Raw genomic sequence first — 26,256 nt, forward strand, 5'->3', positions numbered from 1 at the left:
TCTCTAACGGATTCATACTGTTTCCTAGCTAGTATAAAGGGAAGCACACTCAACTATTATATAAGTAGGAGCAAAACACTTCTTCTTAGGTTTGAGGGAACACAGATATACATATGAGCAGAACAAGCCCTTTCAGTTATTTCTAGTGCACCTGTAGGCTGAACATCCAGTGTGTTCCATTGATCAGCATGCACTATTTCAGCTTCCTGTAGAACATGATTTTCTGTTATTCATAATCACCAGAACAATGATGAGGATACCTATTTATTATTGATACATTTTGTGTTTGTTTTAAGAGTCTCTGGATTAATGGGAGCCAAGTTAATCTTTCTCAACTGATGGGACAAGAAATTGTTAAGATTGAACTTAAAATTGTCATTAAGCACTGTCAATGTTTTGTACATGCTTTACAATCCTCTTAGTAGTCCTTAAGTCCATGAATGACCTTTAACAGTGAGAATAATATTTATGTGATGACTTTGAGTAGGTCACAGTGCAGTCAGAAAATGATGAATGAAGATGAGGTGTCTTTCACCTGGAATTTAGGCCTTAAACAGTATAAAATACAGGTAACTTTTTTTTTTTTTTTTTTTTTTTTTTTTTAATGTTCAGAAGGAGCCTTGGAAAATCTTTTTCTCTTATTTATTTATTTATTTCCAATACATGGAAGGTAAGTCAAATTTCAGCACAAACAACTAGACTAGAAAACAATAGACATTAATCATCATATTTGAGAACCTATTACATAATTATGTTATTGATTCAAAGTTTATTGCCTACATCCTATTTCAGTGTGCGTACTAGAAAGTGGCTAAATCAAATAGATTGTCACTGTTAAAATACTTGGTTTCACTGATATAAAAAATAAAAGGAAGTACTTAAGTGCCATGGGCTTGGAATGTGTGTTTGTGCAGAATCTGTAATAATGTAAAATAATAGTGTTATATCTGGAACACACTTGTGCCAGTCAAAACACAGAAGCCACATCTCTCTGCTGCTATGCTTGCCCTTTTAATGTTTCCCCAGGTCCCAAGGCTCACATCTGCAGTCAGGGGTGGTTGTTTACAGGGACGTATTTACCGGGTTCCTTGCTGGGAGGCGTGTGGTGCTAAAGATGGGGGCTTCCTCCCCTTTGCTAGCAGGAGGTAGACATTGATGTTGATAATGACTTCCTTTACTTCCTTTTTGGCCTTGTGTCCACCTGATCTTATTTTTATAGGCTTTGTTAGCAAAGTCTGCCTACATGCCTCCCCCCTACCTGCCACTCCAGTAATTCAGTTTTTCTGTTTTTTTGTTGTCCCTGAAGTAGTTCTTACCTGGACAACCCCAGGCCTTCATGCCCTAGTGACCCTGGATTAACCACTGCGATCTGTTCTTAAAGCTGAGACCTCTGGCACCATCCTGCCTCTGCACTGTGCCACATCACATTTTACTGTACAGTCATGGATGGTTCAGTCCACATAAAATAGCCACCTGTTATCACTGTAAGCTGAAGAGAAGCTAAACCACAATAAGGCAATGCTTATCGGCTTGTGAGATAGCTGCTCTCACAGCCAGGCAAGCTAAAATAGCTTAGGCTAGATAGAGCCCAGAGAAGTCTAGAGACTCTGCATTGTTAGGCCAATACAAAAATAACTTTACTAGTAATACTAAATTATCATATTTACTGGGCTATAGGCATAGGACAGAGAAGATATAAGACAGTGATGAGTCTGAGGGGATACAGTATTCATTCATTCTGCTGCCATTGAAAAATATTTTTTCTGTGCTTTCAGAATAGGAAAGAAGGCTCTTCCATACCATTCTCAAACTTGGCTTTGCAATTTCTCTTCTCCTAATCTTACAGGTGGGCTTCCTTGATTAATCTTTTTTGCTGTCCTTGGTAATACTTGGGACACACAAGATAAGAAATATTAACGTAGGCCATGCAAGGCAGAACTATCACCTGCTGCTGCCTCTGTGACCCTATTGAACATCTCCCTAAAGGGCTCACACAGTTACGTTAGTTCTCAACACCCACTTGGACGAGCGCTTTTTTTTCCTGAGCAGGAGCTTTGCACAGGCATCAGCCGCAGGCACAGTGTCACAGGCTGTGTGGCAGCAACGAGGTCTTTAAGGATAGATCTGCACTACCTACCATCATTTGGGTCCCTTTGACAGCCTTGAACTCTGGAACAGCAGTGGTAGAAGGGAGAAATCTCCAGGAGGTTTTTATTCAGCCAGCTTAGCATTATTTCTCAGAGAAGGACTAGCAGAGATTGTGTCAAGTTTATATTTTCAATAAAGACCGTGTGCTTCTTCTCTTTAGTTATGTGGCAGAAATGCACAACAGCTAAAATTATTAGTTAGCAGTAGTGTGTGCTGCAGCTTGTGCTACTCTAATTTTGTACACAAGCATCCCTAAAAAAGTGCAATGGAACCAATGTGCAAGATGGCTCATTGACAAAGGCAGCTGGCACACTTTGGCTCTGGATCAAGCTGTGATTCATTCAATAATTCAAAAATATTTTTTTTTTCTGTGTGACCAAACATCAAACCTCACTAGTTTCTTTGTGTCACTAAGAGTGTTATCTTGTAAAACTGCAGAAATCTTAACCAGCTTTGGTCCTGTGAAATATTACTAATATCGGATAAAATTTTCATGTTTTGCATACATGGTTTTTGATGTCAGTGAGCTAAAAATACAATAACATATATAAAAATTATAAAGGATGTATATATATATAAAAGATTTATATGTGTGTACATATATGTATAAAAGGATGTGTATATATAAAATATAAAGGATAAATATAAAATATAAAGAATGCTCCTTTATACTGATGATAATACAAAGAGAGGGCAGGTTGGTGCTCTCAAGCGTATGTCTGTAACTATTGGCTAAATGGTGGCTTTTGAAGCAGCACCCTTTGGTTGTACATGGCCTGAATGGAGGTCCAGGAAGCTAGACAGGGTTTTACTACCAAATCTCTTTTTTTTTTTTTTTTTTTTTAAGAGTCTTCATACAGTTTTAGAACTGTTTGTTTAAAAAAAAAAAAAAAAGATAATAAAGGAGACATACTGTATATACATGCAGCGTGTCATGACTTAAACGTAAACCACACTGCAATGATATACTCTCCAAGCATCTATTTTATTTTAGGACAGTTATCCATAAGAAAATTCCATGCAAGTCTTTAGTTCTTTGATCATAAATACCTCATTTACTGGTAATAATTAGTATTGCTTACAGGGCCTCACTTGCAAATGTAAAATATTCAAAAAACAAGCTATTTTTTTATATTAGAAAACACAGTTTGCTTTTCTCAGGAGGCTGACTGCGCTTTTTAAGAGTTATTAATGAAAATATCCTAGGGCACGAAGCACTGGGATTTTGTTAGCAGTTAAAGAGGGAGAGTGCAGGATGTGTAGGAAAGTGATTCCGTTGCAACACATGTGCGTGGAAGCTACTTGGGTCAAAATAATTCTTCTGTGATGTGGGCAGAAGAGCCATCATCTACTTTATAAGGAAAAGAGGGTCTTCTCTTTGGCCCTTTTTAGAACCACAGCTTTCTAAATCTGAATATATGTCCCCATTCCCTTTCCGCACAACAAAAATTGAAGAATTCTGAGGGAGACAGAAACATCTCCCTGCCAAACTGGTCATTAGTTAAAGGGAATATGTTGTCTGCCCAGAATCCAAGCTCAAGGTTTCACTGAAGGTTTGCCAGATCTGCTCCCTTCTCTGGCAGCAGAAGGGATTCACTCGCATTTGCAGCCAGAGAGCATACACTCTTACTGATATTTCCATTTTAACGGTAGCATCTCAGGCCAGCATTGACAGATTCTGGAGCTCTGGCTCCACAGATGGTGTTGTCAGTGTGGTGACAGCCTCTGCCACCAAGCAATAGCTTCCTGCAAGGGAAGGATGGTTTGAAGATACTCATCAGAGAACAGGAAGAACTTCTTAAACACCATCTTATAGAATTAACGAAGGTGCTGTAAATTACTTTCAAAGGAGACAGACGATAAAAACCTCCATATGTAGAAAAAAGTGACAAGAAGAGATGATATGAGACGAAAGGGAAAGAAAAGGGAAAGGGAAATGGAAATGGAAACAGAAATGGAAGCCTAACAGTTGGGATGAAGTCTGGGCAGAAAAACAGGGAAGCTTTTGTGTTGCCTTAGGAATAAGCATAATGGGACCCCTTCTAAATGTCTGAGAAATCAGTACGCTAATTACAGAAATATAGAAGCAAGCAGAAGAAAGGGAACAGTTACAGCAGAAATCTTCAGTGTATCCCTAGTCAGAAGGAAACCATCAACAAGCCTCTTGCTCATGCTTTTAAATACGTTATATTTATTTTCTTGGCATAGCTGGTAGGTAATGAAAGGTTTAATATTCTCAGATGTCATGAAAACAAGACAGAAGTACGTGGAGAATTCACAGAGTTCTTCAAGTGTACTGGGTTCAACATTTTCCTCTTGCATGATTGAAGCCACAAAGGAACCACTATTTTAGATTTGACACCAACCAGTTTTATGGAGTTGGCAGAGAACTGAAAGAGGAGTATAAGAAGTCTGGAAATTTTGATTTTATGTGAAGGATAACACATTTCTGACAATATTTTTGTTTGCTGCCATAAATACTATTTTCTCCACTGGTTTATGCTTTAATTTTCTAGCTCTTCATATCAGCCAGCAACAGTGAGTATTTAAAGAGACTGAAAAATCTAATATAAAGTTTTCCTTCAAGGACAAACACCTGCCAAACACAGAGTACAATGGTTAATGGCTTTTGATTGTACTTTGCATACAGGAGGGATCGAAGTATTAAAGGAATTAAACAGAGCTCTCAGAACTCACGATAACTTGCTCTGTTAAGAAGGCTAAATAACATTACTTAGAGATTCACAATGTGTCATGGACTTTCATGTAGTCTTAATAACACAGACTTAATTACAATATTTCATAGACAATAACAGAAAATTACAGTCCAAACTTTTTTTTTTTTTTGGTCAGGATTAGTATTTGCAGAAATAGCTACCATTTTTGTAAGTAAAACTTTGTTCAAAACACTCTTTTTCCTGTTTCTGTTAAATATGTTTTCCTGACAAAGAAAGGATTAGTCTCATATCTAGCTTTTTCTTCTTGTAGAGGAACAAGCTGCTCTCTAAACAAATACAAAAGAATAGAAGATTTTATAAGTCTGGAAGGCACTGTATTTATAAACCTGACTAGAATTAAGTTTCAACTTCTGAAGAATTTAAGATCTTGCTTGGAATAAAACTGCCTAACCGTTCCTTAATGATATGTGAAAGGCCAGAACAAGGACAGCAGATCTGACTTACTCTGCTGGTTCTTGTTTAAATCAATGGATACTAGACTTCATTAGGGAAATAACAGTTTAAATTACATGAAAGACTGCTTTTGTCTTGGCGGATTGTCAGCCTTCTGTGGTACAATTTATCTTAATACAGAGATCTGTTTTCTCTCTCTCTTTTTTTCTTTTTTCCCCACCAAAACATTGACAGATCAAACTTCTCCCTAGTGAAACCTGACATCTACTCACTGCTAAAGCCAAACAAAAACTCTACAAGTGTCCTTTCTATAGAGAAAGTTCTCTGATGCTCCTATCACACCCTATTCACAAATTTCTGGCACCTGATTCAGCTCTGGAACAACACGTTCTCTTTGCAGATTGAAAGAGGGAAGAAATCAAACATCAAGAACAGATCCTACATGTGAAGCCAGTGTTCCTTCCTTCTTCTGTGACCTGTGATCCTCACTGTAAGAAATATTTATTTCTTATTTGCTTTATATCTGTTAATTACCCATGTTCTCTGTGAGTTTTACATCTCCTTATCTATGTAAATACAATAAAATAATCTGTTTACTACACTCTTGAAAAAGTATAGGAACAGGAAAAAAAAAGTATAGTAAAGTTTTTGCAGAAACCCCTTTCTCCTTTTTGCCATGTGTTCCTGCAGAAAGCTGCTTACACACAGTCTCAAGACAAAACCCCTATTATAGTTGCAAAACAGAAGAGAGTAGGAAGTTTCTACCTATCAGAAAGTCTCCTTCTCATCAGAACTCAGCAGCAACAGCAAAAGGCAAAGGAGAATAGAGGCTGGCTGACAGATTTGTATAGCTGACATATTAACAACAGTTGTAAACAAGAGCTTGTATATTAATAACATCTTTGCAATGATGAATCCTTGCTGAGGATGAAGAACCGTGTCACTTATGTTTAATTTGCATCAGATTAATCGCACAGTAGACTTTTACTCTGCAGATGTGACCTCAATTATGACAGTCCACTCTTTGTTCAAGGGAGTTTTATCTTCACAGGGACAGTTTTGCTCCTGTCAGCAGGCCACAGTTTGTTCTCATGTTAAAAAAACTTCAAACAAAATGTATCTTTTCTTTTTAAATTAACATTTTCTTTTTGATTTCTAACCAAGGATTTAACTGTAATGGTTGATATGAGCAAATTTGCTTCCCTTTTATCTCTCAGGATAACTGTAAACTGCTACAACATCATGATAGCAAGACATTAATTTCACTGAGAAAATTATTCTCTGCTTTGGTAACGCAGAGCTGATTGAAGCAGCAGGTAAAGCAAACATCATGCTGGAACACTGTAAAGTAGTGTCAATGTAAATCAGCACAAGGCTTGGAGCATTTTATACCAGGTTTGCATCTATGCTAGTGTTGGAGAAAAGTGGTATGTAAGGTTCAGTGTAGGTCTAAATGTCTACATGGCAGACCTTCAGCTAGCAGCTAGGGGAAAATAAATGAACTGTCCACTCAATACCCAAAAGATTATAAAAATATGTTGGTATTTCTGCTATCCTTCATTGTTTAAAGTACAGCAAAATATTTATGAGATTTTAGAATTGCAGCTCAAAATCACAGGCCAGATTAAATCACGTAAATTGAAGTGCATATATAATGCTTTTGATAAGAAAAAGAGCTATTTCAAGATATTTCTTAAGAGAAATATGTCTGATTCTCATTCTTAACTGTGAAGGCTATTCCATAGATCTGCAAAAAGGTCATTCAGATTGTTATTTCACATAGAAAACTCCCCCTAATCAACCAGAATTATACAATCCACATATATAATAAGGATTTTCCTTTATTTTATCATGTAAATAAATTATTTATATGCAAATGGGTTGATAAAAGACAGTGCAACTGGAAAAAGTGAAATTTGTTAAGAGTTAGAATTAATCACCTCCCAATTTAAGCAACCCATACTATCAAGCCTGGAAAAAGTATGACTCCTCATTAAATATTTTTGACTGATTATTTGTCAACAATTATTTGGACATTGTGCCTTGAGGTAACTGGGACTTAAAACTAGATTACTATTTTTGCATATACCATTGTGTATGAACACCGCATATTTGAAATGCAAAACAAATATTAGCTGTATAGTTGATTGAAGACACTACAATGACATGAATATACTTCTCTCAGCAGGCTTTTAGACAAGTTAATCACTATTGTGCTCACAAATAATCTCTTCTAACATCTGTTGTGGTATTTAACCTGGTTAAGTCACATACAGCTACTATATGATCCTGAAATTCTCTTCAAATACAGTTTTGTTTCTATGTCTAGCTGCTGTGTCTTCTGTGTCTTCTGCTGTGTCATTAACTGTACTCTATTGTGAATACCAAAGGACAATCCAATTTTGGTTCGCATGGGTCAGTTTTCTATGCTCATATTCATGGATCACTCTGCTCTTACACAGAGGACTGCTGGTTTATTACTATATCTCCATGGCATAGCAGAGGTCCTGTTTCAGAAAGCTTTTCATGGCTGCCAAGAGCTCAGGGACTGGCTGTGGGTTACCAACTCCCCCTTCACCTTTCTCTGTTAGGATCAGTCTTTTCTTGCCTCTTTCTCCACCTGTCTGAGACAACTGGAAGAGATAATGGATTGCGAATACAGCTTCTGACAGCAGGTTTATAATACTCAGTTGTGTATTTCATTTTACACTGATGCAATCTCTGCTGCCACTAAGCTGTAAGGCTGCCTACACAAAATTACCTTCTGTTTGGAAAAAATGGCTGGTGTGAGCAGCAGAAAATGATGTTGGTTGGAAGTGGGAAAATTTCAAAGAGACAGCTAAAACTTTTGAAGGCATGCAGCTCCTCTTTGTTGGTAGCATAAAGCACGATGGTCCTGCTTAAAAACTCTCATTGTGGAAGGACAACCTGGTTGTCCCCATTACTGAAAATACTTTTTACCATTACTTTGGGCTGGCATTATCTCTTCACTCTGGAGAAGCATGTAGCTATAAGAATTCATGCATACATTTTTTTTTTCTGTCTGGATTACCATCTCTTATTCTAGTCAGTTGTAAAGACAATAACACATGAAGACTTGATGTGCAAGAAGAGGTCTTTTTATTCCTGCCTTTTCCCTTGGATAAGCATGCTACAAGCACATCTGGACCATGTTCAAGTCTCTGTGTGGGCTGCTAATCAACTTCTAATGGGCACTTAAAGCTTTGATTCTAATTTCCAAAGCAAGTAATGTAGTAAATCCAGCTACATTAGAAGCTGAATTTCAGTCTATAAATCATTTTTTTTTTCTTTTCCTCCTCCAGGGCCATGCAGACCATAAACCTTACAATGAAACTTGTGTGAGCTGAAGGCACAGTACTCTCCAAGATCAGCCACGAGTACAACAGTCTTCCAGAGAAACATCGGCAAAACTGGAGATGGGCGATCCTTAGGACACATTGCACAATCTTCCTACCAATACTTGCATGCACGAGTTAAACTCTCTTCCGTGTTCCTGAAACCCTTACTGATCCCAAACAAATTTGGGCTGAAAGGGAATGTTTTTGACAGTTCATGAGATTTGGGGGGCAGGAGGATGGAAGAGTTTGTGACAGCTGACTCATGAAGGCAGTTCTGTTTTCAGTTATGGTGATAAGAAGTAGTAGCACATAATCTTTCATTTAGCTTGGAAAAGGGAAGTGCTGTAGAGCTAAAATTCTCAGACATAAGGACCCCTACCCCTCTTTACGCAGCAGGATTAGAGAGAGGTACAGAGAAAGGAAAGTGTTACCTGTCTGTCGTGGAAGGCGTTAGATTTTTAACAAATTATTTTAACTGATATTGTACTTAGAGAATAGTGATTTAGAGCCTCTAAATCACGCTCCCAGACTAATCTGACATCTGTTTTGGTATATTTTATGTCTTTCTTTTTCTTGTGAATTTTCTCATAATACCGTCTCTAGACATAAAATTACAGAATAATTCAGGTTGGATGGACATGGAGGACTTTAAATCAGTGCTGGTGTTTGGCCATTTTTCTTTGTAAAAAGAAAACAAAGATTTTCATCTTTTTTTTTTTTTTTTTTTTTCCTTCTGGTAAAAAATGGCTTAAACATTTGAATGAGTGCCTTAGTCATGTCCTCAGCACTTCCTCTTAAGACAAAACATTGACACTCTTGATCTATCCAGACTAATCTGTCACTATAAAAGAAATATTAATAGCAATATGATTCCTGGTCTTATTTGAAGGACTTGGAAGTAAATGAGAACATTTCCAATGTCTGTGGTGGATGTTATCAAGGGTGTGACTAAACTGTGAAATTTCTCAATCAGTTCTACCCATACATTCATAGCAATAAGTTACTTTTTTTGGACATGCTTTACAATCAATAAGAATAAACACTGGCAGTAATTACCACCCATTTTGAAAGTCAGTTTTTGCATTTATTTACTGGTGGAAGAAATTCTTCAAGTGACCCTACATGTTTCCATTATCTCATCACGTATAGGTATTGTGCGATTCATTTGTTAATTCTAGCAAAGCTCTCATTAGATAGTACTCTGCATCTTCATAAGAGTAGTTTACAATGGGACGGAGGGTGCTTATTTACATTGCACATGAGAGAATATTCATAATGTTAGTAGTCTTCGTCTGACATGATTTCTTTTGTGGCCTAAATGATATATTTTAGTGACACTGAAGAACATAACAGTTGGAGAATGTAATTATAAACTGCTGGCAACACCTGCTAGTATTATGGGTTACTGGAGATTAGAAGAGTCCTCTAAAAATAAAACTTTTCTTGGCTTGTAGCAAGAGGATAAAGATTTGAGATCTAAATTTGAGTCTAATTTACTAGATCTTGACAAATCGTTAAATGGTTGTTGTCATGCTCCAAACAATTTTCACACCTCGAGCTGAAAATACAATGCTTTACACATTGTTTCTGGATTCTAACTATGTCTGTTCCCATTTTGCATGGTGAAAAGGTTATGAAACAAATCCTGTTTTAAACTATAAATTCTCAGATATGCATTTGCAACCAGAACAGGTCAGGAGAGAGGCATCATGCTCAGATCCACTTTTCTGGTCTGACTCACCCCCACACCAATGGAAGCTTCACTGACATTTCTGAGGTGCTCCAGGGTATGGAGAGATCAGCCCACATGGATCATTTGCTGCATGAAGCCTTGCTACTAATAACATTTCTGTACAAGACAGATACCTGGTGTATATTATGTTTATTGTATATTATGTATATTACATACATTCTATGATACATTACATACATTCTATATACAAACACATTCTATGAACGCATACATTTACAAAATCTGGATACCAGTTAATATTAAAACATAGTTTTAGCCTCAGTCTTTCCTTTCTCCACTTTCTTCCCTTCCCCTTCTCCTTCCTCCACCTCTTCTTTTTCTCCTTCCAGTCTTTAGTTCATACTTCATTGTCATATCTAGAGCCAACTAGGAAAGGTGCCCTCCTAGATCTGTTGCTGGAGAACAGAGAGGGTCTTGTGGGAGACGTGGCAATTGGTGGCCATCTCGGTCATAGTGACCATGAAGTGGTTGAGTTTAGAATTTATGGTGACAGAAGGAAAACTGCCACCAAAACTTCAGCCCTGGATATGGGGAGAGCAGACTTCAGGCTGCTCAGGGAATTAGTCAGCAAGGTCCCCTGGGAAACTGCTTTTGAAGGCATTGGCGTCCATCAGTGCTCGTCAATCTTTAAGCACTGCCTCCTAAAAGCACAAGATCAGGTGATTCCAAAATATCGGAAGTCAGGCAGGCGAGGCAGAAGGCAGGCATGGCTGACAAGGGATCTTCTACTGGAGCTTAGGCAAAAAAAGAAAGTGTATGGCTGCTGGAAGGAGGGTCAGGCGACGAGGAAGGAATACAGGGATGCTGTTTGTGTTTGTAGGGAGAAAATTCGTGTGGCCAAAGCCCAACTAGAGTTGAAGCTGGCCATGTCTGTGGGAGACAATAAGAAAGGTTTTTTTAGATATGTGAACAGAAAAAGGAGAACCAAAGAAAACATAGGTTCGCTACTAGATGGGGAAGGTCTCCTCACAGACAATGACATAGGCAAAGCAGAGACGTTTAACATCTTCTTCGCCTCTGTCTTCAACACTGACAATGGACTTCGGGACCCAGGGTACCCTGAGCTGGAGGACCATGACGGTGGGAATGACAAACTCCCAACCGACCCTGAACGTGTGCAGGATTTGCTGCTCCACCTGGATCCATACAAGTCCATGGGTCCGGATGGGATTCATCCCAGGGTGCTTAAAAAGCTGGCAGACATCATCGCGGGACCTCTCTCAATTATTTTTCAACGATCTTGGGAATCTGGAGAGGTCCCAGTGGACTTGAAGCTGGCAAATGTTGTGACAATTTTCAAGAAGGGTAAGACAGAAGACCCTAGCAATTACAGGCCTGTCAGTCTCACGTCAGTGCCTGGTAAAATTATGGAGAGGATGATCCTTGAAGTTATTGAAGCGCACCTGGGGGACAATGCAGTCATTGGTCCCAGCCAACATGGGTTCATGAGGGGTAGGTCCTGCCTAACAAATTTGATTTCCTTTTATGATAAGATCACCCATCTAGTCGATCAAGGGAAACCAGCTGATGTGATCTTTTTGGACTTCAGCAAAGCTTTTGACACGGTTTCCCATAGGACCGTACTGGAGAAAATGTCGTCCAGTGTACAACTTAACAAAAGCATCATACGATGGGTGAGCAATTGGCTGATGGGCAGGGCTCAAAGGGTTGTGGTAAATGGGGCCACATCTGGCTGGCGGATGGTCACCAGTGGGGTCCCTCAAGGCTCCATTTTAGGGCCAGTCCTCTTCAATGTTTTTATAAATGATTTGGATGTAGGACTAGAAGGTGTTTTGAGAAAATTTGCCAATGACACCAAACTTGGAGGAGTTGTGGACTCGGATGAGGGTGGAAAGGCCTTGCAGAGAGATCTGGACAGATTGGAGAGCTAGGCGATCACCAACCACATGAAGTTTAACAAAAGCAAGTGCCGGGTCCTGCACCTGGGACGGGGCAACCCTGGCTATACATACGGACTGGGCGATGAGACGCTGGAGAGCAGCCCCACAGAGAGGGATCTGGGGGTTGTGGTTGACAGCGAGTTGAACATGAGCCAGCAGGGTGCCCTGGCAGCCAGGAGGGCCAACCGTATCCTGGGGTGCATCAAGCACGGCATTGCTAGTCGGTCGAGGGAAGTGATTGTCCCGCTCTACTCCGCGCTGGTGCAGCCTCACCTCGAGTACTGTGTGCAGTTCTAGGCACCACGGTACAAAAAGGACGTTAAACTGTTGGAGAGTGTCCAGAGGAGGGCAACGAAGATGGTGAAGGGCCTAGAGGGGAAGACATATGAGGAGCGGCTGAGGTCACTGGGCCTGTTCAGGCTGGAGAAGATGAGGTTGAGGGGGGGCCTCATCGCAGTCTACAACTTCCTCGCGAGGGGGAGTGGAGAGGCAGGTGACCTATTCTCCGTTATCACCAGTGATAGGACTCACGGGAATGGTGTTAAGCTGAGGCAGGGGAAATTTAGGCTGGACATCAGGAAGAAGTTCTTCACCGAGAGGGTGGCTGCACACTGGAACAGGCTCCCCAGTGAAGTAGTCACTGCACCAAGCCTGTCTGAATTTAAGAAGAGATTGGACTGTGCACTTAGTCACGTGGTCTAAACGTTTGGGCAGACCTGTGCGGTGCCAGGAGTTGGACTTGATGATCCTTATGGGTCCTTTCCAACTTGGGATATTCTATGATTCTATGATTCTATGATCTACATGTCAGTGTCGAAGTTAAGCTCCAAGCTGTGTCTTTGCTCCCAGACATTTTAGTTGCTGGACACAAGTTTTTTTGCAGGTTTTTTGTGTAATCTGAACTACACCTCAATACAGATTATAGAACAAACTTTCAGATGTTAACAATTCCTAACTTCTGAATTGTATGATCTCTCTTTACATCTTGATCTTTCACAACTTCTACATGATTCATTGCCTCATCACCATCTAGCTTTCATGGGGACTGGCTGTGTCCTGAGAGAAGAAAACAGGGATATGCTGTCATGCAGATCACGGGATTGTAGGCAGATAGGCCTCAATTTCCAATGGAGAATGTCTTAAACATTTTAAATTAGTTTAATAGCAAAAATCCAGTTCTGAAACCATTTATGGTGGGAACTTCTCAGCTATCCTGAGCAGATTGCAAACAGATGTCTTTTCGGAAGACATCACTTGAGTGCCCTATAGAGACAATGGAGAAGAGCAGTCACTTTTCGAGGATCAAAAATATAATTCAATGATAGAGGAAGGTGTCTGCCACCCTACAGACACCCTACAGGAAAAAAGTTTTACTGGAAAGTAAGAAGAAATCAATCCCATATTCGGGCTCACTTGAGAAACTGCTTTGACTTCTTTGTAGTGTGGCTCTTACTCCTCAAAAAATGTGACATGCAGTTTACTAGGATTTTACCTCAGCCAGTAAAGGCTGGAGCACCTGCAGATCTTGGACAATATTGCTAATGTTCAGTCAGCAGCAAGTAGGTGTCTGTCCCTGCAAACATATGCCCTCATGGGAATCGTACTGCAAAATCTGACCAAGTATGTGCTGCTTGGAAGTCTTTTTTTACAACTCAGCAGTGGATAAACAAAGAGTCCTTGCTTGGACTGTGAATGTGTAAATGGGGTCTGACTTTTTAGTGTATGCTGCTTCTTCCAAACTGTGGTGTAAAATGACCAAAATTTGAACACTTATTGTTAGATTATAAAACAAGCAAAAATGAAGAAGCAAATGAGCTGGGGAATGGCAGAAATAAGTCAGACTAAAACTTGTCAAATTTCACTTTAAAAGCAAAATAGATACACTTATCTCAGTACACACGCATATACAATCTCTCTCTGATTTCTTACATTATCTTCTGCATCTAGGTCTTCCTACATTTGCAGACTTATACTATCAACTGCCACCTGGACCTCCAGCTTTTACAATTTAGGTATTTCATCTCCAACTGGTTCTGATGAGGTACAGTTTTTCATCTCCTTATTTAAGAACCTGAAAAAAGATCGGGTTTTCAAAAGGGCCCTATAACTGTCGATCTTGTAACTAGAGGTTCAAAAGGATGTTATATGCATTATGTATGTATCTGAAAATCAAATTTTCTGTAAAAAGTTGTGACAGCACACTTTGAACTTAAGTCACTGGCATTTTTTTTCTTGAATGTGGGTTATAAACGATTGTCTGGTTTTGGAAATGCATGTTTAAAAGTTGATAAGAAGACTGAGTCTCTTTTGTTTATGATTTACTCATAAGTCCCATAGACAGGTAATGAAAATCTTATCCTCCACATTTTTGTATGTAGTCATGCTCATATCACTCAGAAATCACACATGAAGAAAGATCAATATTTGCTCCAATGAAGGTGCAAGTAAATCAAGGAAAAGTACTTTTTAGGGAAAGTGAAAATAGAGGATTTTTTTCTGTATCAACCAAATATAATGTCCATACAATTTGGGATTACAGAATTGCTTTCATCACTTACATACACTTATAGGTCAAAATGGCTAGCCTAAAGCCTTTTCCTAGAAACTGTCTGTCATTCTTCAGAACTGTTTCTCCTACAGATATAAGCATATCTCAGAGTTTAATTCAGATGACACGCAGTCCCTCTTCACTGTTAGTATCAACTGCAAGCTGAACCTGGAGATTTTGCCAGACTTCCGCTTTTTAACTTAGTTGCTAAAATAGGCTTCCTTGGGATTTATTTCATCTTGAGTAAAGAAGTAAATATAATGTAGGTCACACACCAGTTTAATCTGCTTTGCTACTATGTAAAGTGACATGCAAGGCAAATTCAGTTTTATAAAATCTAAGGCTGTATTAGCCTCTGATCTAATACTGTTAAGAAAACTTATGGGACCATACTTCTCCTGCTGAGCAATTTATGGACTCCTACTCTGGCAATGAATGCAAGTGACTTCTTATAAAATTCTTCCAGTGGCTGAACACTATAAAGTTTTCTCTTCTTCTCCACCTCTCTTCTCCTCTCTGCTTTGTTTTATATTCTTCTTTAAGATTACAGACTGGCACAGGTATTTGATCTTTATAAAGCTGAAAACTTAGCAGAGTGGGCAGTGTTCATGGCATCATGTTAGTTGCCTGACCGGCCTCTCTTGGCACTGTTCAGTCCTAACATAGCAACCAGACATTTCTATTTCATTTCCAGTCATTTTGTTAGCAAGAAGAGTTCTGTTACTGCAACTGAAAGGAGACACACTCAAGACTGGGCTAGATCAGGTTAGATATTTGTTATTTGCCCCAAAACATAGAAAAATATCTGAAGTGAGGAGTGGATTGGAGTTGAGGAAGAAGTTTTTCTTCAAGATCATCCAGTCGTTTACAGGCATGTATCCTGTGACCTCCCTTTGCTCCTGGTAAAGTGGATTTCCACATGGGATGAATAATCTGTCAGATTATCTGCTTTACAGATTTTTTTCTGAAATAGAAACACTACAGATTTCTCACATAGCCACAGATATCGGTTTCTATATATTTGTGTGTTGGTAAAAAGGAAAAGAGGAAAAGAGAGGAAAAGCCAGCAAACCTTCCATGATGTGTCATCAGCATCACTGATAGACATTGCCACGAGTGGATTTTCTGCTGTAATGTTTCTCATGCAAAGGCAAGCGCAAGATGCAAGGCTGCCATAGCAACTGCATGGCTCACCCCCAGTTAGACCCAGTAAGGCAGTCTTGCAGACTGGTGGAGATGACTTCCAGCTTAAAGGGAGTGGAAGCCTTTGCCTCTGTTTTCCTCTCTCTTAGTATATAACCTGTCAAACATGATCATACTGTTATGCAAGGACTGAGCCAAGAGTTTCAGAGAAAGACAGAAAGACAATTTTCTGAAGGAGCTCCCAAATCTGACCCACGCTTGGGGCAGGGCCAGCGAGGGTTTTATTACTTGACTTCACTCCAGAAAGTGGAAGATTGGGAAAGTAAATGCCTAGTAGTAGGGTTTTTCTAACACAAGGGGTTTCCTCTGTTCATAAATACCACTACATATTACTTTGAGACCATTGCAAATAAATGCTGTTTTTCTCAGAACAGTCCTTTTACAAGGAGGAATACTATTTTGTGACTGAGAAGACATTCCTCTGAAAAGCTATTTCTAATGTTGTTAATTAATATTTTCTTCCCCCTTTGAGCAGTTCCAGATGCTCTTTTATGCTTCCCAAGCTGAACAAATTATTCAGTTCTATTTCTGTGGACAAAACTAAAAATAGAAATTTGTGTTTAAGGAAAGGTCTTAAGGAATTTTTCTTTTGCTGGTAAAAAATGTAATTCTTACAAAAGGAATCAGAAAGGTTTTATAAACTATAAATTTATAAATTTATTTCATAAAGACTTAAGGAAATGCCTTTTATCTAAAAATGCAACCTCTCCACAAAAAGAAGGAAAAACAAATGAAATATCTAAGTAGCAAACTACATTCCTTGCCATTAATTCACGCAGTTATAACATGACACAAGTTACGTGGACAACAGCATTTCTTTTCTTGGTTTGTCTCCCACCAGCAGCCTATTGCAGCACCCTATTGACCAATGGATTTTTATTGTGACATGACTTTAATTGTTTTTGTTTTGAGCTTTTGTTTATTAGCTGCTTGTGGGACCCATGCTCTTCCCACTCCTCCTCCCAGTACCCTAGAGACTGTCTGCCTGGGCTCATGGCCCTGACAGTTGTGCATAGGGACCAAAATCCTGCATGCTGCAAGCACCAGTTCCTTCTCAGAGGTTCACCTCTGTCTGTTTGTAACTCAGAACCACCCCATCTTGGATGGTAGATGGTGTGTTGTTGGTTTTTTGTGAGTAGAAGTGCTCAGAAAATGAACAAGCACTGCAACACAATACTACAGTGGGTTTAGTAGAGCAGGGGAATTAGAAAAACTTAAACTTTGCCTTGTAGTACAAATGAATCCTATTAAACATGGTGTATTTAAGAAACTTCTTATGGTTAGTCATAATGCAGTCAACAAACACTGCACTCCACCTCATAATGAAATGAATTCTATCATAGTTTTGTCAACAGCAGAGAAATTTGCTAAGATTATTTGCCTATGGAGTGACCTTAAGTGTTATTATGTCTGTGTGTATAGTACAAACACAACATGTTCGGCTGCAAACACAATATTGGCAAAAGGCAGATATGGTTAATGAGTTACTGGAGTTATACATGTACTAAGCCAGGGAGTCCTCTCTGGATTTTAATGTTTCCAGTACTTTCAAATGACTTGTTTTCTTGTGTACACAAGAGAGTTATCATTTCTGCCAATCAGAGCAGATTGTTTTATTTACAAAACTACAGCATAAGCAGGAAAATAATTAAGTAAAAAAATGCATCTAGAAACAAATCTGCTTCAAAATCTGAGCATATGAGCAGATAGATATGCTTTTGGGGGGCTTAAAGCAGTTCTAAAATAGACCTGAACTGTTAGATTCCTTGTTTGTTGAAGCCAGAAGGGATACATTTTCCATTTCAGTTGATCAGCCTCAAAACCAGAAAAACCCTGCTGCCCTAAATATTCTCTTTCCAAGAGACAAGTGGTTCAGGCTGGGTGTTAGGAAAAGGTTCTTTACCGAGATGGTGGTTGGAACAGGCTCTCCAGATCACGGCCCTGAGCCTGCCCGAGTTCAACAAGTGTTTGGGCAACACTGTCAGACATAGGGTCTGATTTTTGGGTGGTCTTGTGTGGAGTCAGGAGTTGGACTCGATGATCCTTGTGAGTCCCTTCCATCTTGGGATATTCTATGTTTCTACGGAATAAGTGCAAATCCATTATTATCACACAAGCAGGTTAGCACAGTTTGTGCAATGGTTAAACTGACGTGCAGTCATGAAGTTCCTGAAGACCACGTACACCACATCAGAAACTGTTGCAGATAAGCCTGTTAGTCTGGAAAAGTCCTATTTCAAAATGATTTCTTTTCCTTTTCTAAATTCATTTCACTTGTTCCAAAGAGTTATATTCCCGTAAGGCATCCATACAGGATAGCAAGTAAGGGCTGGTCTCTCACCTGTTGCTGGTAGTACTAGCCTGGGTGGTTTCTATTTGGTGCATTTATTCAATGATCTATTCAATAAGATATGATAGTTGTAGCAGTAGCAGTAGTAGTAGTACTAGAAATAATAATAACAACTATTTATTCTTAGCTGAATCTTGTTTCTTTCTGCTGTCAAGCATGTCTAAATATCATGACAGAAACTGACTTCAGTGGGAGTAGAACACAAAAAGAGACTCTGCAAAGCTGAACATAGTAATTACAAGCTAACCTCTCTGCGAGAGAGGTGTATTGTCATGCAAATTGAGTAGTTTATCCTCTAGCAATATAGTGTAACTTGCAATATCAACACTGAATCTTTCACACTCACAGAAAAGTTTACTTAGCTAGTTAATGCTTGATACCATTTAAACTGAAAAAAAAGGGAAAAAGCATGTGACAAAACAGTAGATTTCATAAAAATTCAACCCTGTCATCATGTATATTTGTAATGCTCCAAGCGCAGTCCGACCGTGGCTCATATTAGTAATACCAGCCATTGCAATGATGATTATCTTGACATATTTTAAAGATTATAGTAGGATACAAGCTGCTGAAGCCTTGCTATTTTGGCTTTCTGCCACTAAATGTAACAACCTGCTTAATAATAATTTGCTAAATTATTCAGCTTCTTATTTCTCTGTCGCTTCAATAGCAATTCAGCTGCTCCTGGGAGAAGGGGTATGGTGCCTATCTACTGGTTACTTTGGTGTGAAGGGACAGAATACAGTCTGCTCTCTTCATGTTTCCTGGTTCAGACATGAAATTGGTTCATGAAATTGGAACAAACAAACAAACAAAAAAAAAACCACATTTTTTTTAAACATATGATCTAGTGCAAATATTGAAATCCTCCAAACTGGGCTAGAAACTCTTATTTATTTGTACGTCAGCAGCAATTCTGAGCTCAGGAAATTGGCGTAGGACCATAAAAAAAAAAAAAGACAAACAAACAAACAAAACAAAACAAAACAAAAAACACAAGGCAATCTGGATTCAGGTGTGTTCATGACTTTCGTGGGACCCAATCACCCCACGAGACATTAAAGATGGGTAATTCTGGAGCAATAAAACACAGACATTCATTATTCCATGACTGAGTTTCCACTCTATGAATTTTGATAAAGTGCCTGTCTTTATCTCCCGCTTTTGACTCTGCACTGTGAAGCTGCAGTATCCCACCACAGGAAGTAGGATGCTCTCCTCCAGCATGGATAGGAGGTGGTGCAAATCCTCTTAGCCTCCCCAGACTTATTCTCTGTACCTGTGGAAAGGCAAATTAGATGTTCACGCTCAGATCAGAGTCTTCTGTGGTAAATAACTTTTTTAAACACTTAAGACAAAAAATTCTAAGATCTGATTTTCTACTTCCCCTTCTTCAATATTACATCTTTGTTCTGACTGAAGTTTTTATGGTAGCAGAAAATTGATGCTCTTTTGTGGATTGAGAGGTGATGTCCTAAGTAGCTATAAGTAATATTTCAGAGGGCTCTGAATACTGCTAACAAAACCTTGACCTGGTCTCCATGTCCTGTGTAGAAGTAGCAAAGACAGAGTGCAGATTACTGGGCTGATGTATTTATTGTGACTTGTCTTGCTAGGCAGAAAGGCTGCTATGCTCTGCAACAGATGGAGGTTTTCAGTCTGCTAGGCTTCATTCCTTGATATAGTATGATGCTAGAATCAACTGTGGAGGTGAAATATTTTGCAATCCATCAGGATTAAAAGGGTTACATAAATGTGATATGCCATAAACTATTATGCTTTCACGTGATACCTACAGGTCTATGCATTCAACTTATGGAATTGCAAAGATGGAAAAAATAGTAGCAAAACCACAGTCGTGTCTTCACTAGGGCAAGGTAATTGTTTTCCTGGGCTATTGAGATAAGAGGTCTTATTTTCTTTTGGAGTTTTACCACTCAGAACATTCTTTCTTGTATCTGGACAGGTTTTTACTTTTTTGCAAATAAAAGGCTGCTTATAGACACAAAAAATCTGTAGGACTTTCTAATGTGCATCATTTCGGGCAAAACTGAGACTCCATTACGAGTTCCATCTATTTCAGGGTTATAAGAACAGCCTTTTTGGCTGTTTTCAGTCATGTGGCATCAACTTCTTCTGGGTATGCTCCTTTTACAGTCTGACCCTCATGTTGGGGAAATTCTTAGCTACCCTGTTGAATGGCTTTATTTGTACTTTTAAACTACTAAAAGTGGTACAATTGTACAATATCATGTCTGATCACACTAGGATTAAAGCTATCAATAAGTGAAAAAATAAAGCAGAAAAATCACTAAGACTGGGTCTTCTCTCTCTCTCTCTCCCCTCTCCCCCCCCCCCCCCCCCCCTTTCCTTCCTCCAAAATTATTAGCTGCAGAAAGTAAAGAAATTTCAACCCCAAACTGAACCAGCATATAGACCATCCAATTTAAGGTATACTGGATCTATAACGAAAAGGCAAAATGAATGGTTACGATACGATAAACAAACAAAAATCTCTTAAAATTCATCAGTTTTCTACCTATTAACTTGTTCATCCAAGAACTCTTTGGAGAGTCAATAGTACATGTGCACTCACGGGATACCTCCAACAACAATTTCCTCCATCTCAGTTCCTTCCTGTAATAAATAGGTAAAAGTTTTGATAGAATTTAGCTACTCTTCTGGGATAGTTCTTTGAACTAAAGATTGTCTTGGAATTATTGGTATCATGCCCTATCCCTGGAAGTGTTCAAGGCCAGGCTGGATGGGGTTTTGAACAGCATGGTCTGGTGGGAAGCGTCCCTGCTCACGGCAGGTGGTTTGGACTGGATGATATTTAAGGTCCCTTCAAACCCAAGCCATTCTATGATTCTATATTTTTAATTAGAGAAATCTTTTTTCTGTTCTTATGATCAACTTCTTAAGTGTAAGTGGATTCCACTGTGAATGCCAAATTCCTCTTGTCCTCAGACAAGTTAGGAAGATACTCCATATATCAGCACTTTTCTGTTCACATAACACTTACTTTGTTGTTGTTGTTGTTGTTCTTGTTTTGTCTTTTCTTGCAGAAACAAAAAAGGTGTGACTTCATCCTAAAAAATATGCAGAGAAAATATTTTCCGTTAAGCTGTGCCAGGAGCAAGATGAAAAAATAATTTGCTTGCATATAGCATTTTCAGGCTAACCTCCTTTCTTTGTGTGGGTTATGTTTTCTGTCCGGTAAGCTTCTTTTCTTCATGTTGTTGCTTAAGTGCAAGTATATAATAAAGCTCCAGTTTTTGTAACAACACAGTGCAGTTAGCTGCTCTTTCTTCCCCGAAATGAAGGCAAAGATAGGACATTTATCAATATCTTACGTAGTAATGTATTCTTGACAAATATAAGCTATGAATGATAGCTTTAGGAGAACTTTCCATTTACTTTATGCTTAAGTATTTGTTTCCCCTTTTTTACCCTTTAGCAGGACAACAATTTTTGGATTCCTAAGCTGGGTCTACTCCAGAGGAATATGACGGATGAACTTTTCTCCTTTCTGTTGCCCAGCCTTATCTGGTAAATGAAAGCTGTTTCTGTGTATGCACCTGCATTTGGATTTACGTTTCTGGAAGTGTACAGCCCTTGTCTCTACAGTAATGTTTAGTTATGTGCCTGAATGCCAAATTCTTTTATGCTAGGTCTGTTAACCACAGAACCTTACAACAGAATGCAGAACAGGTGACACAAAAAACCTTTGCCATCCCCTGCGTCCTCTTCTGCTCCAAAATCACTCTTCACATGCTAGTGATGTTAAAGTGTAATCAATCCATTGATGGTCTTCCTGGACTGGCTGTGAGAGTAAGACAAAATGTATATTACCCAGATCAGAAGGGGTTTTATTCTGTTTATCTCCACTTTCTCTTAACTATATTACTGACTCATAAAATTGCAGAACAGAAAAATTCACATACGATCTGTTCCAAAGTCCACTGAAGCTGCTGAAGTGTATTCATTCATTTAACTGGAACTGGGTCAAATCTTCTACATATTCCAGTGTCCTAAAATAGATGGGGAAGATATAATAGTCTAGACTAACCTTATCAGATTCTGTTCCTGTTGACTGCACTCTGAGAAGCAGCAATTGATCCACATCCTTTCTATGTCCTTTGGTAATAATTCATACACAAAATTCACATTATTCCACTGTAGCCCTTAAATAATTTACCCCACTCATTTTAAAATAACACATTGAAGTTCCTACTGTAGAAAGACAGCAGGTCATATAATGCAGAAATGGAAGCAATGCATTACTAGAGGGGCTCATTTTTTTCTGAGGAAACTTTCTTCAGAATGTTGAGTGTATAGACAAATGCATATAACAAGACAAAGATTATTTTCTTCCCAGCATTCCTCAGTTACAAGCTTTGGAAATCGTAAGTGATGCATGCTTTCACTTTCCCACTTCAGTGCCAAGGTCAAATCTAAGTATATGCCAATAATATTCATTAATGTGCTATGCTACTACATCAGATAAAGCATGGGAAGAACTTCCTTGCTCTTCCTTTTTTGTTTATAAGTAACCTCCAGACTTCTTATAAGCAACCTTCCAGAAAAGTAATTTGAAATAAATACCATGCACTTAGAACAATGAATCGAAGCCAATTTTTGTTGCAATCCTGATACTGAGTTTAGGTGCAGATGATCAGATGAGAAGAAAATAATTTGAGGAATGAGATTAAATATTTCTCAGGAAATTTAATTTTAATTAAAAATTATTCTTTCTTGATCATCAGACAAGTGCCTAACATTCATTTTAACGAACTACTAGTGCAATACACTGTAATAAACAATACTCAAGTCTTTCACAGACTAATCTGAGAAGGTGCAGATGTTTCTCACCATACAGAAATTGTATAGTCAAAATCATCTTCTTCCGTTCTTGGACTGCAAGCCATTAAAAAAAAAATAAAATACATGTCCTGCAGAAAACCAAGGGGAAATGTGATATGTGGACTCACAGGATCAAAGCCAAAGGCATAAGAGGTGGAATTAATCTGTCCAAACCTAGATGCTTGCTTTGTAAATGGCTACATGTGACTAATGTGTAGACTCCCTTCATAGTTCAGGAAGAGAGAAATGTACTTGTAATAAATAATTCATTTTAACACTGGTAGGCATTTAAAGTAATTCAAATGATACGCAGCATAGAAAATCCTGTTTCTCTCCACTAGATGAATAAGCAGTTAAAAAGTTTGCACTGTTGATGCCTAAACATAGATGAGACAAATCCTGTTTATCTGGTGGAGGCTGTTGACAGTTCAGTAGGGCACTTCACTATCTAGTGAGGAAGTATTTGGTCAGGCAGGTAAGAAGTGTGTTTAACCAAATTGCACATGAACTACCTGTGTATTTTACTTGAAAAAAATGAATAATTCTGCTTGCCCATTTCTATTCAATAGGAAAGACTAATCTATCAATGATAATAAGTGCAAAAAAAGCAAAGGGCACACTTTTGCTATATTCTTCTGTGATACTCCCTGGGGACACAGAGTCAGTGTTGTGGTTTAATCCAGCAGGCAGCTAATCACCACACAGCTGCTTCCTTTGGAATATAAACTTCCAGACAAACCTCCAGATCTTTTTGATTCATACTAAGAGCATAACCTGTAACCTGTACTGACAGCATAACTTGCAAACTAACAAACCTGTAATCAAGGAGATATCATGATAGGAAACATGAATACAAAATTTAGGACACAATGTACCAGTCAGTGTACTAACAACAGGTGTATTTTTTTTCTCCTTGTTCATTCTTTTTATACTACAGCGTTGGATGTGAAACCATCAACAAGGTTAAATTTATTTAAATGACTGTGAACAATCTCCTGCCAATGCTACCTGTGGCATATTGTATTCGTAAAGCTACTGAAGCAAAATGGAGAAAAAGTAGAAGGGGTGTAAGGGGTGTCAGTGTCCAGGTTTACATTGGGAGGGGGGCGGGGGTTGCTGCACGGGTGGCCTCTGCAAGAAGACACCAGGAGCTGCCCCATGTCTTATCAGACAGTTCTAGCAAGCTCCACAATGGACCTGTTGCTGGCCAAGTTGAGTCGATCAGTGATGACAGTGGCACCTCTGTGATAAAATACACAGGCGTGCTGGGTCTGGCTGGGATGGAGCTAACTTTCTCTGCAGCAGCCCACACAGTGCTGTGCTCTACACCTGTAGCTAGAACAGCACTGGTATCACACCACTGTTGCGTCTGCTGCTGCACAACACAGACACCACATCAGGACTCCCTCTAAGCCCCAAGAGCCAGCAGGCTGGGGATGCCTCGATGCAGGAACCCCCCTGCGCGTCGCGATCCCCCCCTCGGCTGCGCTGAGCTGCGGGATGTGCCTGCCTCGGGGCCGCTCCTCTCAGCCAGTGACCGTCGGTGTGGGCGGTACTCACGCGCTGCTGGCCCCTCCCTGCTCGCAGTGGGCAGCGACGCGTCCCCGCCCTCCCGGAGGCTGTTTCGAGGCAGAGGCCGTGCGCGCAGTCACCGCGGTCACCGCTGCCCTGGCGACGCCCGCTCCCCTCAGCCTCTCTCCTGAGAGCTGGCGGCTGCGGCCTGGTTGCGCTGCTGTGGCGGGCCGCCCGGGCCGCCCGGGCCACCCCTGGCGAAGCAGGGGCCCGAGATCCCCCTGTAACTCCTGGTCGGGCGCTGGGCCTGCGGCTGGGCCTGCGGCTGCGGCTGCGGCTGCTCTGCTGCGACGCAACTGACCTCAACTACTGAGATGAGGCCCTGAGCAACCTGATCTGGTGGGGGGCGTCGCTGCCTGTGGCAGGGGGCTGGAACTAGGTGACCTTTGAGGGCCCTTCCACCCAAGCCATTCTATGATTCCTTTTGCTTGCCTAAACTAGAGGTCTTTAAAATACCTGTACTTGCTATCAATCCCATCGGAATAAATCTCACTGCCTCTGCCTACTTCTTTTAGTAAACATGATCGGATACTACTCCTGTTCATTAAGGCACACATACACCCTTCTAAAATCAGCCCCAGTTCTTGACGCGCTTTTTCTTAGCTACAAATTCTGTACTGTGACTCCGTTGCAGACAAACTATACCTATATACCTATATATATATACACATACATACTATATGCATTTGTATTTATGCAGTGTGTGCATACACATCTATGGAAATTGTACATAGGCAGTAGGAAAAACTGATTCCCCCCTATTCAACAGTTTTAGGACTATGCCTGCTCCAGGTTTGGAATCACCCAGATATTGAGAATTTGGGATGAGCAAAATTAAGGTCTTCGAGGATGGTTACAGGGGTGTCACATATGACAGAATGAAAAATCTGGGTTTGTTTAGTTTAGAAAAAGAGAAATGTAAGGGGGAATCTTATAGGTATATTCAGCTCCTTGTCGATAGTCATGAACAAGATGGAGACAGAGTCTTTCTAGAAATGTTTAGCAAAGAGATGGGAGGCAGCAAAAACAAGCAGTAGCAGGGAAAATTCTGATTAGCTAAAGAAAACACCGTTAGCCGTGAGGTGCTTTCACAGTGATGGCTAGCTAAACTTTACCACACCGGTCTCTCGCCCTCCCCCTACTCAAAGGAAAGTGAGGAGAAAATGTGATGAAAAAGGGTTGAGATCAGGACAGTTTAAAAAGGAATAAAGAAAGGAAAAAAAAAAGCAAAAAAAAAAAAGCAGTAACAAGAATAAACGAAGCAGGTGATGCACAATGCAACTGGTCACCACAAGCCAACTGATGCCCACCTTGTTGCTCAGCAACAGTGGCCTCTCCCGCCAACCCCCCCCAGTGTTATTGTCCCACATGGCACCACATGCTATGGGACATCCCTTTGGCCAGTTGGGGTCAGCTGTCCTGGCT

The 26,256-nt window shown here is 39.7% G+C and overlaps 1 long non-coding RNA gene across 2 annotated transcripts; it reads right to left on the reverse strand.

Annotated features, from left to right (window-relative positions):
* Window positions 1-18,429: 18,429 nt before the first annotated feature.
* LOC308185972 lies at window positions 18,430-25,449 on the reverse strand. 2 transcript variants are annotated; one of them, XR_013943858.1, is made up of 4 exons: window positions 24,820-25,449; window positions 21,419-21,485; window positions 20,933-21,030; window positions 18,430-19,672 (listed from the first exon to the last, which is right to left on the reverse strand). It is a non-coding gene; the product is annotated as an uncharacterized lncRNA (long non-coding RNA). The 2 variants fall into 2 exon arrangements; XR_013943859.1 differs by lacking the exon at window positions 24,820-25,449 and adding an exon at window positions 21,579-22,406.
* Window positions 25,450-26,256: the final 807 nt, after the last annotated feature.

Source organism: Anser brachyrhynchus (assembly GCF_964034855.1).
Source record: "Anser brachyrhynchus genome assembly, chromosome: Z".
In the NCBI taxonomy this organism is placed as follows: domain Eukaryota; kingdom Metazoa; phylum Chordata; class Aves; order Anseriformes; family Anatidae; genus Anser; species Anser brachyrhynchus.